The following is a 13197-nucleotide window of genomic DNA, read 5'->3' as shown; positions in this document are numbered from 1 at the left end:
CAGAAGGGTCCATCCTCTCCAGACTCACCCTCTCACCAGCCAAACCATCAGAGGCTGGCCCAGCACCGGGGGCTGACACAGCGACCCGCACGCTTGAGAGAGGGCCCTCGCCGACCAAGGAACAGGCCACGGCGGGGCTACCAATAGCTGGATCAGGACCGGGAACCACACAGCTGTGCCCCGGTCCGGCGCAACCAGGATCACGGTCCTGTGCTCCCACCGTACCCGCTCCAACTTGAACTCAGAGTCAAGCCCAAATACTCCACCTGTTGACTGGGAAGAGGCGTACTCGTCTTCCAGTTCACAGCAAAACCCAGCCTGGTGAGGAATTCCACCACCAGCCTGGTATGAGACCTGGCGACCTCCTCCGACCGGCTGAGGAGCAATATGTCGTCGAGATAGAAAATAATTCGTATCCCCTGACGACGTAGAGGCTCCAGCGCAGTCTCTACGCACTTGGTGAATGTGCGGGGAGCCAGAGAGTAGCCGAACGGCAACCTCTGGTATTCGTACACTACACCCTGAAATAGGAACCGCAGGAACTTCCTGTGAGGAGGGAAAATCGGGATGTGAAAATACGCATCCTTCAGGTCTATGGAGGTGAACCAGTCTCCCACCCTGACAGCAAGTAGCAGGTGTTTGACGGTCAACATCCTGAATGGTCTCGCCACAATCAGACGATTGAACGTGGACAGATCCAGTATAGGTCTGACCCCTCCCGTTTTTTTGGGCACCAGAAAATAACGGGAGTAGATGCCTGACATCGCATCCTCTCTCGGGACCACGACTATGGCCTGCTTTGCCAACAGAGATTGGATCTCGTCGGCCAGAGCTGTCACTGCTGCTGACCCTGACAATAGGGTCTGCACCAAACATGAAAACAGAGGGTGGGGTTGTGCGAACTGCAAAACAAGCCCCCGCCTCAACGTTCTCTCTACCCATCCCGACTGTTACAAAGGATCAGATTAAACCGAATATATATATTTATTGATTGATATATATTGCATAATATTTGTATATCGTTTGATATCCCTTGTATATTCCTTGTACATATACACGGAATATCCCTTTAGCCTAGTACAGACCATAATATTTCATTCTCCTATTGGATAGCGGTCCACAGGCGCCAAGGCCATGCCTCCAAAGTCAGGTTCAAAGTCACCGCCGGGGACATGCCTGGACATGAATGGTATTGCGCAAGGATATGAGACAGGAATAAAGCTGGTACTAGTTTATTCATCTAAGCGTATAAATACGGCGCAGGTGAATACAGAAGTATGTTACCCAATAAGTTGAAGCTTCACCCACGATACTACGTGCGGTGAAGTATGGCCTGTTTGGCCCCAAATAGAGCATTGAGACCGCGTGCAAATTAATAACTGAAGTGTCAGAGTTTGGCGCTATACCGTCGAGTGCGACATATTCTATTAAGTCAGTAATAGTCTAATTGTGTATAGTGTATTGTGCGGCTAAAGTTCTACAGTGACCAGCATCACCAACGTTTTCCTCGTATCAGCTAGAGTGCTTATCCAGGCTGGGCTGCTTCATGGCGCTTTCACCCGAGGAGCCCTAGACGAGGACCGTGTGGACATGTACACTGGATTATCTACCCGACGACTGCATAGCCCTTTACGGCTGGATTATATTTGCTTTTGGTCCTGTGATTAATGGAGCCGAGAATCGCCGACGCCCACACGTGTGTGGGATTTACCCTGTGAGGAGCCACGTCGAGTCTGCCCCTCAGAAGCCTGAGGCAGGCTAGCTTTCTTCCCTGTGGAGCTACAGGCTACGGAGAACAGCTGTATTCGTCTGTGGATCAAGATCTTATTGCACCGTCTCCCGTACTCGGAGTCTCCTTATCATTGTTGACCCAGACTCTATTACCGACAGATCCTCTACCCTTGCTGGCTTACAACCGGGGGGACCCTTCCAGTATCTCCCGCTATATTACTAGTGTACCATAGATATAATTCCCTAAGATTCAGGTTGTATAATTACCTCCTGCGTAACCAGAGAATGGACATTCGTTATTGATTTGCCTACGCACATTCCTTTGCCTTATAAGCGCATTCAAAGTGAAATAGAGAAGTATATTATGTACCTTTTGCTGCAATAAATACTTAATTACAACTTTGTGTGGAACCGATTTCATTGTGGGAAGTGTTCATCATTATATATATCATGTACTGTATGGCCAGTAATTAAAGTGCATAAGACGGTAGTGGTTTAATGATACCATACTTATCAATACAGTCAGGGAATTGTACCCCTCAGTTACAATTGGTCCTTCGAGCCGGAGGGTAACTAGTGTAATATTAATATAGTGGTATTAATATTGACATGGCCAATGATGAACACTCCACAAAACGGTTCTCCTAAAATAGATCGCCCGCAGCGTAGACGGCAGACACCTCAGTACTTAGAGGATTACGTTGCCAATATACTACCTAGCTTTCTACAGACGGTAAACGCGGAAAAAGTAGATAGTAAAATTATGTCCGACCCTATCGACCAGGCTACCCCGCCTATAGAGGCCCTAGTGGGTTCTAACGTAACTGACCAAGCTCACGGAGGGGACCAGGAGGGACCTGACATGACTTTACCCCCCGCCAAGACCGAAGAAGTAGTCCCCGGAGAGCTCCAGGATAAAGACAGCCCTCCAGGGATGGAACTCGACCCACTACAAGAAGAGGCGAGCACCCCGGAGATGGATCTCCTCGACTCGCCACAGGAGAACGGATCTCCAACGAGTACTACCAGGAGCGGATCACCTCAACCAGCATCTTCCCCCAGCGAGGCGGACAAGATGCTGGCACAGGCCTTCCTCGCCAGCCTGGTAGCCTCAACAGAGCGCGATCGACTCTAAGCACAGACGCTTAGTGAGCGCGAACATTCTTCCATGGAAAGAGAACGCCTTCAAGCGCAGCAACGGAGCGACGAAGATCGTACACGTCTAGAGATTAGACGCCTTCAGACGGAAGAGAATATGGGAAGGGACCGGGCCGAAGCCCAGCGCGCCGCCGCCGAAGCCCAGCGCGCCGCTGCCGGTGCCCAAAGAGAAGCAGAGCGCGACCTCGCTCTCACCAAGCGCGAAGCCGAGCACGACCGATTACAAGCGCAGATAATGGAGCAGCTGATCACCAGGGCAACACCCCCTCCCTCCGCACGGGGCTCCAGGGCCTCGTCAAGACAAGGGTCAAGGGCACCCTCCCCTACCCGATCAAGCGACCCTGAGCCCGACCACCAGAGAGAGCCTATACCCCCCTCCGAACCCCTTCCCTGACCGGTCCAAGCGAGACCCAGCTACAAGGAAGAAACGGTCTACACCCCGGAGAGGCTAAATAGACGACTACAGGATCTAGATGACCTGCCAGAGGAAGAAGAAGAGGGAGAGGAGGAGAGTCAAGCCCAACAGCAGCACAGTACTCCACAGGACCAGGAGGTCCAGTACAGCCCAGGCTTTACCCCCGCGGCTCTGCGCTACAGACCCCCGACTCAATTCACGGGTGAGCTTGACGCACGACCAGCCCCGAGGAACAGCACCTGGATACGCGGGCCATGGTATCCAGCAGGTACCAGCCCACCAAGAGGCGTAAGAGGAGACTCGCCTAGGAGGCCTCTCTTCCAACGCTCACCGATGTGCCAGCCATCCATGGCATCATACATTGGCACACCGACGTTCCCGGACTTCACACACGAGAACAGAGCACAGTACACAGAGCTACGAATGTGCTTAGAGACAATGATGTCCGATGTAGCTGATGAACCGTACAAATATGCTATCCTACTGAAGCACCTCAAGGTGCCCCGAGCGCACAATATAGCGCTGGCCTATGCCACCTCTACTACCCCATACACCGCGGCTCTAGCAGCACTCGACCAAAGATATGGACGCAGATGGGACTACGTAATACAAGAGATAAGGCATATTGACCGCCTACCCCCAGCCACAGACAATCGCTCACTAGATGACCTGTCTATCAAAGTACAATCCCTGGTAGGGATGCTGGGGGCGCAAAGAGAAAAGGGTATGCACGAACTGTACGCAAACTCTAATGTCGAGAGGATTTTAGAGAAGCTTCCGCCCGCCCGACAAGAGCGCTTCAGGCGGCAAAGAGACCACCGTGATCCTAACGGTCCCGAGCCATCCCTCCTAGACCTAGCCGACTTCCTGGCGAGAGAAGTCAACAGCCTACGGTTGGATACGTTCATGCGGAGCACACCAAGCTCCAGAGAGGGACCTAGGAGAGCAAACGATGGCTGCAGATTGGTGACCGTCATGCACCAATCAGAATCAGTACCGAGCAGCAAGAACCACAGTACCCCCTCGATGAAAGAGAAGTGGAAGATGGTGTGCCCGTACTGCGAAAATGAACACTGGCTGTCACAATGTGACACGTTCAAGAAGATGACCGCCGACGAGGTGAGTCAATGGATAAAGTCCAACCGACGCTGTTACCGATGTGCGCGCAGTCACATGGCAGCCGATTGCCGCTTAAAGAAGAGGTGTAGTCGGTGTGACGGAGCCCACTTATACGTCCTACACGACAGTAACAGAAGAAAGCCTGCACCCTCAAGCAGCACAAAGGCAAGTGTTATGTACATTGACCCCGCCAGCAGCGGGGGCGCCCGGGTGCTCTTAAAGGTGGTCCGCGTAACATTGAGTTACCAAGACAAGGTCATGGACACTTACGCCGTCCTTGACGACGGGTCAGAGAAGACCCTTCTCCTCGCGTCCGCTGCGGCCCAGCTGGGGCTGCGGGGGAGCGAAAACCAGATGACGATTCGGACAATAAGAAGAGATCTAAAGACGATAAAGGGCGAGAATGTCTCCTTCACTATCGCAGCAAGCGGGCAGCCAGAGAGACGGTATAGGATTACTAACGCTTTCACCAGCCAAGAAATAGGCCTGTCGCAGTACACCTACCCCATCGCCAAGCTGATGGATAAATATGTGCACCTGCGTCAACTACCTATACCGCTCATAGACGGTGCCACCCCGACCCTGCTGATAGGCTCCGACCATGCAGACCTCATCGTCCCGATGGACCGGGTCCACACAGGGCCCAGAGGCTGTCCTGCAGCAGTCGAGACCCGCCTAGGATGGACACTACAAGGCCCCCTCGCTAGGTCTCTTAACCGAACAGCAGCCACTAGCTGCCTCCACTCCAGAGTGACAGAAGAAGACACCACCCTCCTACAGCATGTCGAGAGGCTATGGACACTAGAGACAATGCCCTTTAAGAACGAAAAGAAAGACATTCGTTCCAAGGAAGACATTTACGCTATAGCCCTCCTCGAGCAGGGGACAAAGAGAGTCAAAGTCAACGGAGTGATGAGATACTCCACTCCACTCCTGAGGCGAGAGGGTATGCCTACCTTCCACGCCCCAAAAGAAGCGACGGAGCGGTATCTATTGAACACAGAGCGGCGCCTAGCCAGAGACCCTGCTCAAGAGACTGTGTACCGCGCTGAGATTAACAAGCTAATCACAGCGGGACACATAAAGAAAATTGACATTAAAGAGGCCGATCAGACGACCGAATCATGGTACGTGCCGCACCACAAAGTCCACTACAACGGCAAGGATCGTATTGTGTTCAACTGCAGCTACCAGATCGGATCACAAAATCTGAATAAAGAGCTCTTGCCCGGCCCAACACTAGGCCCCTCTCTACTAGGCGTGTTACTACGTTTCCGCCAAGACAAGGTGGCCATCAGCGGCGACATCAAAGGGATGTTCCTGCAGGTGAGACTAGTGGAGGAGGACAAGCCCCTGCTGCGGTTCCTATGGAGAGAGAGGATCGGGGACGAGCAACCAGCCATCTATCAATGGGAAGTCCTCCCTTTCGGAACCACATGCAGCCCATGCTGTGCTACGTTTGCACTGCAAAAACACGTCGCAGAGGACCCAGCAGCTGATGAAGAGGTCCAACAAAGTGTAGGAAATAGTTTCTACGTGGACAACTGTCTGCAAAGCGTCTCGACACCAGAAGAAGCCGAGGCCCTTCTACTCAAGCTCTGCGCCTCCCTGATCAAAGGCGGCTTTGATCTCAGGCAGTGGGCCAGCAGCGACCCGCAAGTATTGCGCAGCCTCTCCCCCGAGGACAAGGCAGCAAGCAGCGAGACCTGGATGGCGACCATCCCAGGAGAAGCCCAAGAAATGACATTAGGACTAGTCTGGCGCTTCAAAACAGACTCGCTCCATTATAAACACACACCCCTGACCAAGGAGCAGGGAAGGTCGACTGCACTACCGACCACCAGACGGAGTGTATACAGAACACTCGCCAGACAATATGACCCGTTGGGATGTATTCTACCTTACACCACCAGGGCAAAGATGATTGTAAGAGCGTTATGGGACAAGGACCAGGGCTGGGACGACCCCATACCCGAACACCTTGCATCCACATGGAGAGAGTGGGAGACAGAACTCAGCTCACTCCCAGGTGTCAACATAGGCCGCAGCTACTTCCCACCCACAGTGAGGCCAGATGGACCTGCACGTCTTCAGCGACGCCTCCGAAGTAGCCTACGGTTCGGTGGCCTACTTGCGTGCCCGAGAGGAGGGAGGAGAAATACATACTGCTTTCATCCTGGCTCGCTCAAGAATAGCCCCACGCAAGCAACAATCTATCCCGCGTCTAGAGCTCTGCGCAGCCCTAGCAGGAGCGCAACTCGCTACGTTGATCCAACGTGAACTCACCATCCCGGTGCAAAGAACAATCTTGTGGTCAGACTCCACGACAGTACTCACATGGATCCGGTCTGATTCGTGCAGATACAAGGTCTTCGTGGGAGTCAGAGTCACAGAGATTCAAGATTTAACAGAAGTAGCAAGCTGGAGGTATGTGGACACAAAACACAACCCAGCTGACGTCATCACCCGGGGAATGTCCCTGGATGACCTCACCCGTCACAACCTATACAGTGACGGGCCAGAGTTCCTCAAGCTCCCGGAAGAAGAGTGGCCTACACCCACCCCACGGGCAGCGAGTAAAGAGGAGGCCGAGAACAAGAAATCTATGTTCTGTGGATTGAACACACTCGTCTCCACAGACCCCGACATAGACGATTGCCTCACCCTAGAGAGTGCGCAGCTAAAGACATTCCTGTTGCACCACCCAGAGGTTCAGCTCACTACTGACATTACTGCAGCTGACTACGAAGAAGCAGAACTTCTTCTCCTACAACGAGCCCAGAGAGACTCGCTTCCCGATGAGCTAGACTGTCTACAGGGAGCCAAGCCCGTCCCATCAGACAGCAGATTGCGCCACCTAGCCCCCGAGAGCGACGCCCATGGTCTCATCAGAGTGGGTGGTCGTCTGCGGAGAGCTCCAGACTTACCGGATGACGTCAAGTACCCGATAGTCTTAAACAGCCGACACAAGGTCACAGAGCTGATCATAAAGAAATACGACGAGGATGTGCATCACGCCGGGGCAGAGAGAGTCTTCGCGGAGATCAGACGTCGTTATTGGATACTGCAAGGGAGAGAAGCAGTGCGGCGCTTCCAGCGAACCTGTCTAGACTGTCGTAAATGGCGAGCGCAGCCCAGTATACCCCGGATGGCTGACCTACCTCCCTGTCGCCTCCGACTCGGCGACAAGCCTTTTCACTCCACCGGTATGGACTGTTTCGGCCCGCTGTATGTAAAGAAAGGAAGAGGAACCGAGAAGCGGTGGGGTATTGTATTTAAATGCATGACCACCCGAGCGATGCATATAGAACTCCTTCCAACCATGAGCACAGACTCATTCCTTATGGCCTTCCGAAGATTCACATCGCGGAAAGGCAAACCGTCTATATTATTGTCTGATCACGGGACAAACTTCAAAGGCGGAGAAAGAGAGCTGAGAGAGAGCTTCCAAGCTATGGGCCCAGAACTTAAGACCCACCTCGCTCCATCCCAGATTGACTTCCAGTTTAATCCCCCGAATGCACCTCACTTCGGTGGAACTTGGGAACGAGAAGTACGTTCAATAAAGACAGCCCTGTACGCCGTGCTTGGGGCCCAGACCGTGGCGGAAGAAGTCCTAATGACAGTCCTCGCGGAGATCGAGGGAGTATTGAACTCAAAGCCCCTCGGTTACGTCTCAAGTGATGTAGCAGATGTCGACCCAGTCACCCCCAACACACTCTTGATGGCGCGGCTGGACCCCACGCTACCACAGACAATGTACAGGCCTGAAGAAGCGAACGGCCGAAGAATGTGGAGGTACAGTCAAGTATTGGCTGACAAGTTTTGGAACAGCTTCCTACTCCACTATCTACCGTCTCTACAGACCCGCCAGAAATGGGTGAAAGAGAGAGACAATTTGACAGAAGGAACAGTCGTCATGATTATCGACCAGTCACTACCCCGAGCTATGTGGCCGGCTGGCCGCGTAAGCAAAGTGATCACCGGTGCCGACGGAAAGGTCAGAGCAGCCGAAGTGCTCGTCCAAGGGCGGATCTACACCCGACCCGTGGCGAGGCTAATAGAGTTGCCAAGGCTCCCCGAGACTATTGATGACGACCATGACCCCATGACTTTGTGAACTGCCCTACCCCTCACAACAGACATTGAGTAGTGGACAGTGCGGTTAATCTGTCTCTGCTTAGCTAATTAGGTGGGACTGACGCTGGGCCGCAAGGAACAGTAGATAGGTGGCTCGGTCCCTCCCGCTGTGCGTAGCCTCTGAACCCGCCAAAGCGGACAGGGCGTTTGCACCCAAGGGGGGACCCCGACAGAAAGGGCCGGTTTGATACGGGAGAAGCTGCCATCAAACTAGGTGACACACGCTCCCCCACTGAACACCCCTCCAGAGCATGCTGAGGAGTTGTTCTGCAGCCAGACATGCAAGGCGTGAGGACCCCATGGGTTCCTACACACCGTAGCCCTACAGTGATATTGCAACCACCCAAATCACGCGCGCCTCTTCTTTGCAGACCACTGCCGATCTCACGGGAGTGGGAGGCATCAACGTGATACCCCGCCTGGCGAAGGCGAGGTCGGGGTAACCCGTGCTGAGCATTCTTTCGAAGAGGCCTCGAGTCCCCCTGCTGACCACCGTCAATAGTGGCAGCCGTAACACCAGGCTCACCAATCGCACAACGTGTGGCGAGGGAGCCACGTGACAGCACAACATTCTCACAAACAGACCCAGGCTCAGCCATCAACTGGGTGTCAGCCCCTGTCCCCATGCGAAGCAAAACATGGGGCCGCATGCGCTTCACTGAAGGCTCGCGGCCCGCAGCCAAAGGAAAACGATCAGAGCCTCTTTTTCGCAGGTGACGGGGGAAGGAGTGATCGGGGAGCGGGCTGCTCGCGGCAGAATGGCGACGGCTTGTATATTCCAAGCCGAGCACATCCAACATGGCCGATCCCTCGGCCGCCAAGGCTGTCGGCCTTGTGGACCCCTGTTGGCTCGCCGCCCAGGGTACCACTGGCGGGGGAAACATGGCCGCCTGTCGAGGGCCTCGCCACAGTCGCTGACGAGGCCGTGCTCCAACCTCTGGCTGCATAGCGTGAGGTGGTGTGGGACCTAGGTCAACAACCGCCCGCATCTCCGCAGAACGACCAAAGAGTCCTTCCGCGGAAAAAGGAGCCGTGAGGAGAAGAAACCTTTCTTCCTCCCCAAGAGGAGACTTCTCCAACCAGAAATGCCTATTAACAAGCGTTGATAGCATCCTAATCCTCCCCGCAGTTACAGCTTGCGACTGAGTCAAGATATCTATAACCAAAAACATGCTAAATGTTTTCAGCGTCAGCTGGTCCTGTAGCCCCACTACCCGACGGTAATGTGGACAGAAAAACAGTCAGCTGAGCCACAACACTGGCCGCCGCTAAATTCCATCCTGTAGCAGTATAACTCTCATCAGTCCATACTGCCACCTGCCGGGCCAACTCGCTCTCAAGCGTCGGCTTCCGGGTGGGACACCGTTCAACCCCGCCGGGGCACAGGATCGATGCTACCTGGCTCTCTAGCCACGGCACACCCGCCCTGCGCCCTGTTGTCAACCCATTCACCCATAAAAAGGGTAAATAAGACTCAGCAAAACCCCCCACATTAGCTACCGACTGACCTTCATCAATGAACCGGTTAAGAGGAGGGAAAAGCAGTGACATCCCACGGCAGTGACCCAGCATTATAGCATTAGTGTTAGCAGCGCGCTCCAGGATCGCCTGGAAAACGTCCACTTCAGAGGGACGTTCACCAAAACATCCCGCCCCTGGCGCCGACACACAACTCGGTTGTGTAACAAAACAACCAGCAGCATTACTAACACCAGCGTTAATGCCTGATGACACAGAGCCTACCTGTGTACGAGCCGGCTCGATAGCCAAACCTTGCACGCTGTCCCTCAATCTGCTGCCACAAGACGAGAAAACATCAGGATAGACCCGACGTGTCGTTGGAACATGCCGCGAAGATTCCAGGGGTAGCCAAATCTCCGGTAAGCACTCAACATTGCGTAATTTCTCTAAACTTTTCATTACAACTAGTTTCACAGGGTGCAAGCATCCGCCATGATGGAAACGAAAATAGAGGAAGAGCGAGTGGTGACCACGTCTAGCGCTATATAGTACGTCACTAGGGCAGGGCCTGGCAGGTGCTGGGTGTATTTGTGTTATTCGTTGATGGAGTACACTAGGTACTGGAGATGAGGTATATCTCGATGGCGAAGAGCAGGACGCGATTCGCCAGTACGACTATATAACAGCATTTAGCCATTTGTAAGATGGGGTTTTGGTTGTTGTTGATTACATGATTGGTTTTTTGTAGTGATAACATTTTCTATTTATTTTGATCAAGGTTTTGGAATGTGGTGGAAAACATTATATGTTTCATCCTATTACATAATTTGTACAGCTTACTGGGCATGTTCATAGCTCTGTTTGAACATATTTTGTTTTCATTATCTCCTTTTTGTTTGCATTTGTCATTCCCAGCTGGTATTTAAATTGTAAGTCTGACGAGAGCTTTTTCTCACTTTCTGGTCAGACGCTTGTGTTAGACTTGTCTCCGATTGTAAACTGAGGATACTTTTCTGTGACCACAGAAATAATGTGTTCTTTTTTATACAATTTGACTTATCTGAATTTCTACAGTTCACTGTCTTGGCTCATTTAAAATATTCCACAACACATGCAAGTGACGAAGATCGCAAACCTTTCTACACTCACAGAAACATGATAGACTCTGTCTCTAATGCTGACCCTGACCTATCCGGTAAACTGACCCTCCGCATACACAAACTCCTCTACATGCCATGATTTAAAATGGTTCTCTCCTCTATGTATACTTTTGTCCTCACCAACAAAGTAGACATTGCTAACGTCTAGTACGTTCATCTAGGTAACGTTAGCTATGGGTAAAATTAACGTTAACGTTAGTTAGCTCGGTATCAGCGCAACTGTCAATGGCCATGACGTGTATTAGGCAACAGCACTGAATGACAGGCAGTGTAGTTCTTTTTTAACAACAAATTAAACAACCATATAACTAACTTTATTTCAACCAAAAATGCTTAAACAATAATGTTAGTGATAGAAGGGAACTCATTTTGTGCAATGGAAAGCTTGCCCATGTTCATGAGGCAGAATTGTTACAATAGCTGATAATACATTTTCCTAATGATAAATCCCTATACGGGTGGACCGCGCGGGAAACTAAAGTGACGTCAGACTACACCTCCCTATTTACTGCACTAGAGGAAAGGTCTGAATCAGCTAAATACACAAGGTTCTCCCCGTTTGGGTCATGAATATGCACACCAAATTTCCATAGCAATGTAACCCTAACCCTAACTACTAGTTTAATTACATGTAGTGAAGCTACTCCCTATTGGATACAAACACTAGTCATGTGTTGGAATGGGAATACCACAATATACTACATGATGTACCACAGATGTTACACACAAGACTGTTACAAGAATCACAATGTATTCCTTAATACCAGAGAGTACATCAAAGTATCACAAGGTGCACAAACCCTAACCCTGAACATTACAGTAACCCTAACCCTGAACATTACAGCAACCCTAACAATACAGTAAACTGAAAGAGATTTTAGACTATTATTCTGACATTATTTACCAAAATGTTGTTATCCGGCCTGTAATGTGATAAACTAGTATTATTAGTTAGTTATTACATTCTGGCAAAAAGCTTTACGTTACACGTTTTTAATTACATTACTTTATTTGATTATATTGCATTCATCACATTTGATTATATTACATTGGTGCAATTAATTAATAATACAGTACCATATACCTTTACACGCACGCACGCGCGCACACACACACACACACGCACGCACGCACGCACGCACGCACGCACGCACGCACGCACGCACGCACGCACGCACGCACGCACACACACACACACACACACACACACACACACACACACACACACACACACACACACACACACACACACACACACACACACACACACACACACACACACACACACACACACACACACACACTCACACACACACTTCAACAAAGGTCAGAATCCAGGTTTGTATGCAGTGTATTGTCCCCAGAATCAAAGGCTAAGTGCATTGCTCAAGGGCACTTCACACATAATACACAGTAGATGTTCAATAAGCAACAGAATTTAGGTTGATGTATAATTGTGCAGCTGGATATAGTCCAGGAAGGATATAATAATTACTATGGTTACCAACTGCTTCTTAAAACAGCTGAAATCAGCAAGACTACAGCTGGCTTCACAACCTCCTGAGCTCATACTGTCAGTTGCTATGGTTACCTCTCAGTTACCATGATTACCTGTCAGTTACCATAGTTACATATCAGTTACCATGGTTATCGGTCAGTTGCCATAGTTACCTGTAGTCTGGAGTCCCATCAAACTGCTCCAATGGAATCAGCTGGTCTGTAGCTCCAACTCAGTTCCACTGGTCCTGTACTGGTCTATGCTGGTCCAGAGAGGCGTTGGGTGTCAGTCCGGTTTGGTCCTGGTAGTGCTTCTTAAGTCTGAACTACAATGTGTGGCTCAGCTTGGTTCTAGCTCTGAGCTCAGTGTCTCAGTCGTGTCCCTCAGCAACTCTCAGAATACTGGAAACAGCCCTTCCCTTCCTGGAGAGAGAGAGGAAGAGAGAGGGAGAGAGAAATGGACAGAGAGAGAGGGGGGGGGGGCAGAGAGAGAGAGATGAAGAGAGAGAAAGACAT

At 51.3% G+C, this 13197-nt stretch overlaps 1 protein-coding gene across 1 annotated transcript in view; it reads right to left on the bottom strand.

Annotated features, from left to right (window-relative positions):
• Positions 1 to 12994, bottom strand: part of shank3b (SH3 and multiple ankyrin repeat domains 3b) — a 103721-nt gene extending 90727 nt beyond the window's left edge. The window contains exon 1 of the mRNA XM_084331088.1: positions 12856 to 12994. The gene's annotated coding sequence lies outside the window, so the exon portion shown is untranslated. The remainder of the gene's footprint in view (positions 1 to 12855) is intronic.
• Between the last annotated feature and the right edge of the window lie 203 nt (positions 12995 to 13197).

Source organism: Notolepis coatsorum (assembly GCF_963971535.1).
Source record: "Notolepis coatsorum genome assembly, chromosome: 15".
Taxonomy (NCBI): Eukaryota; Metazoa; Chordata; class Actinopteri; order Aulopiformes; family Paralepididae; genus Notolepis; species Notolepis coatsorum.
This window is presented reverse-complemented; position numbering and strand designations above follow the sequence as displayed.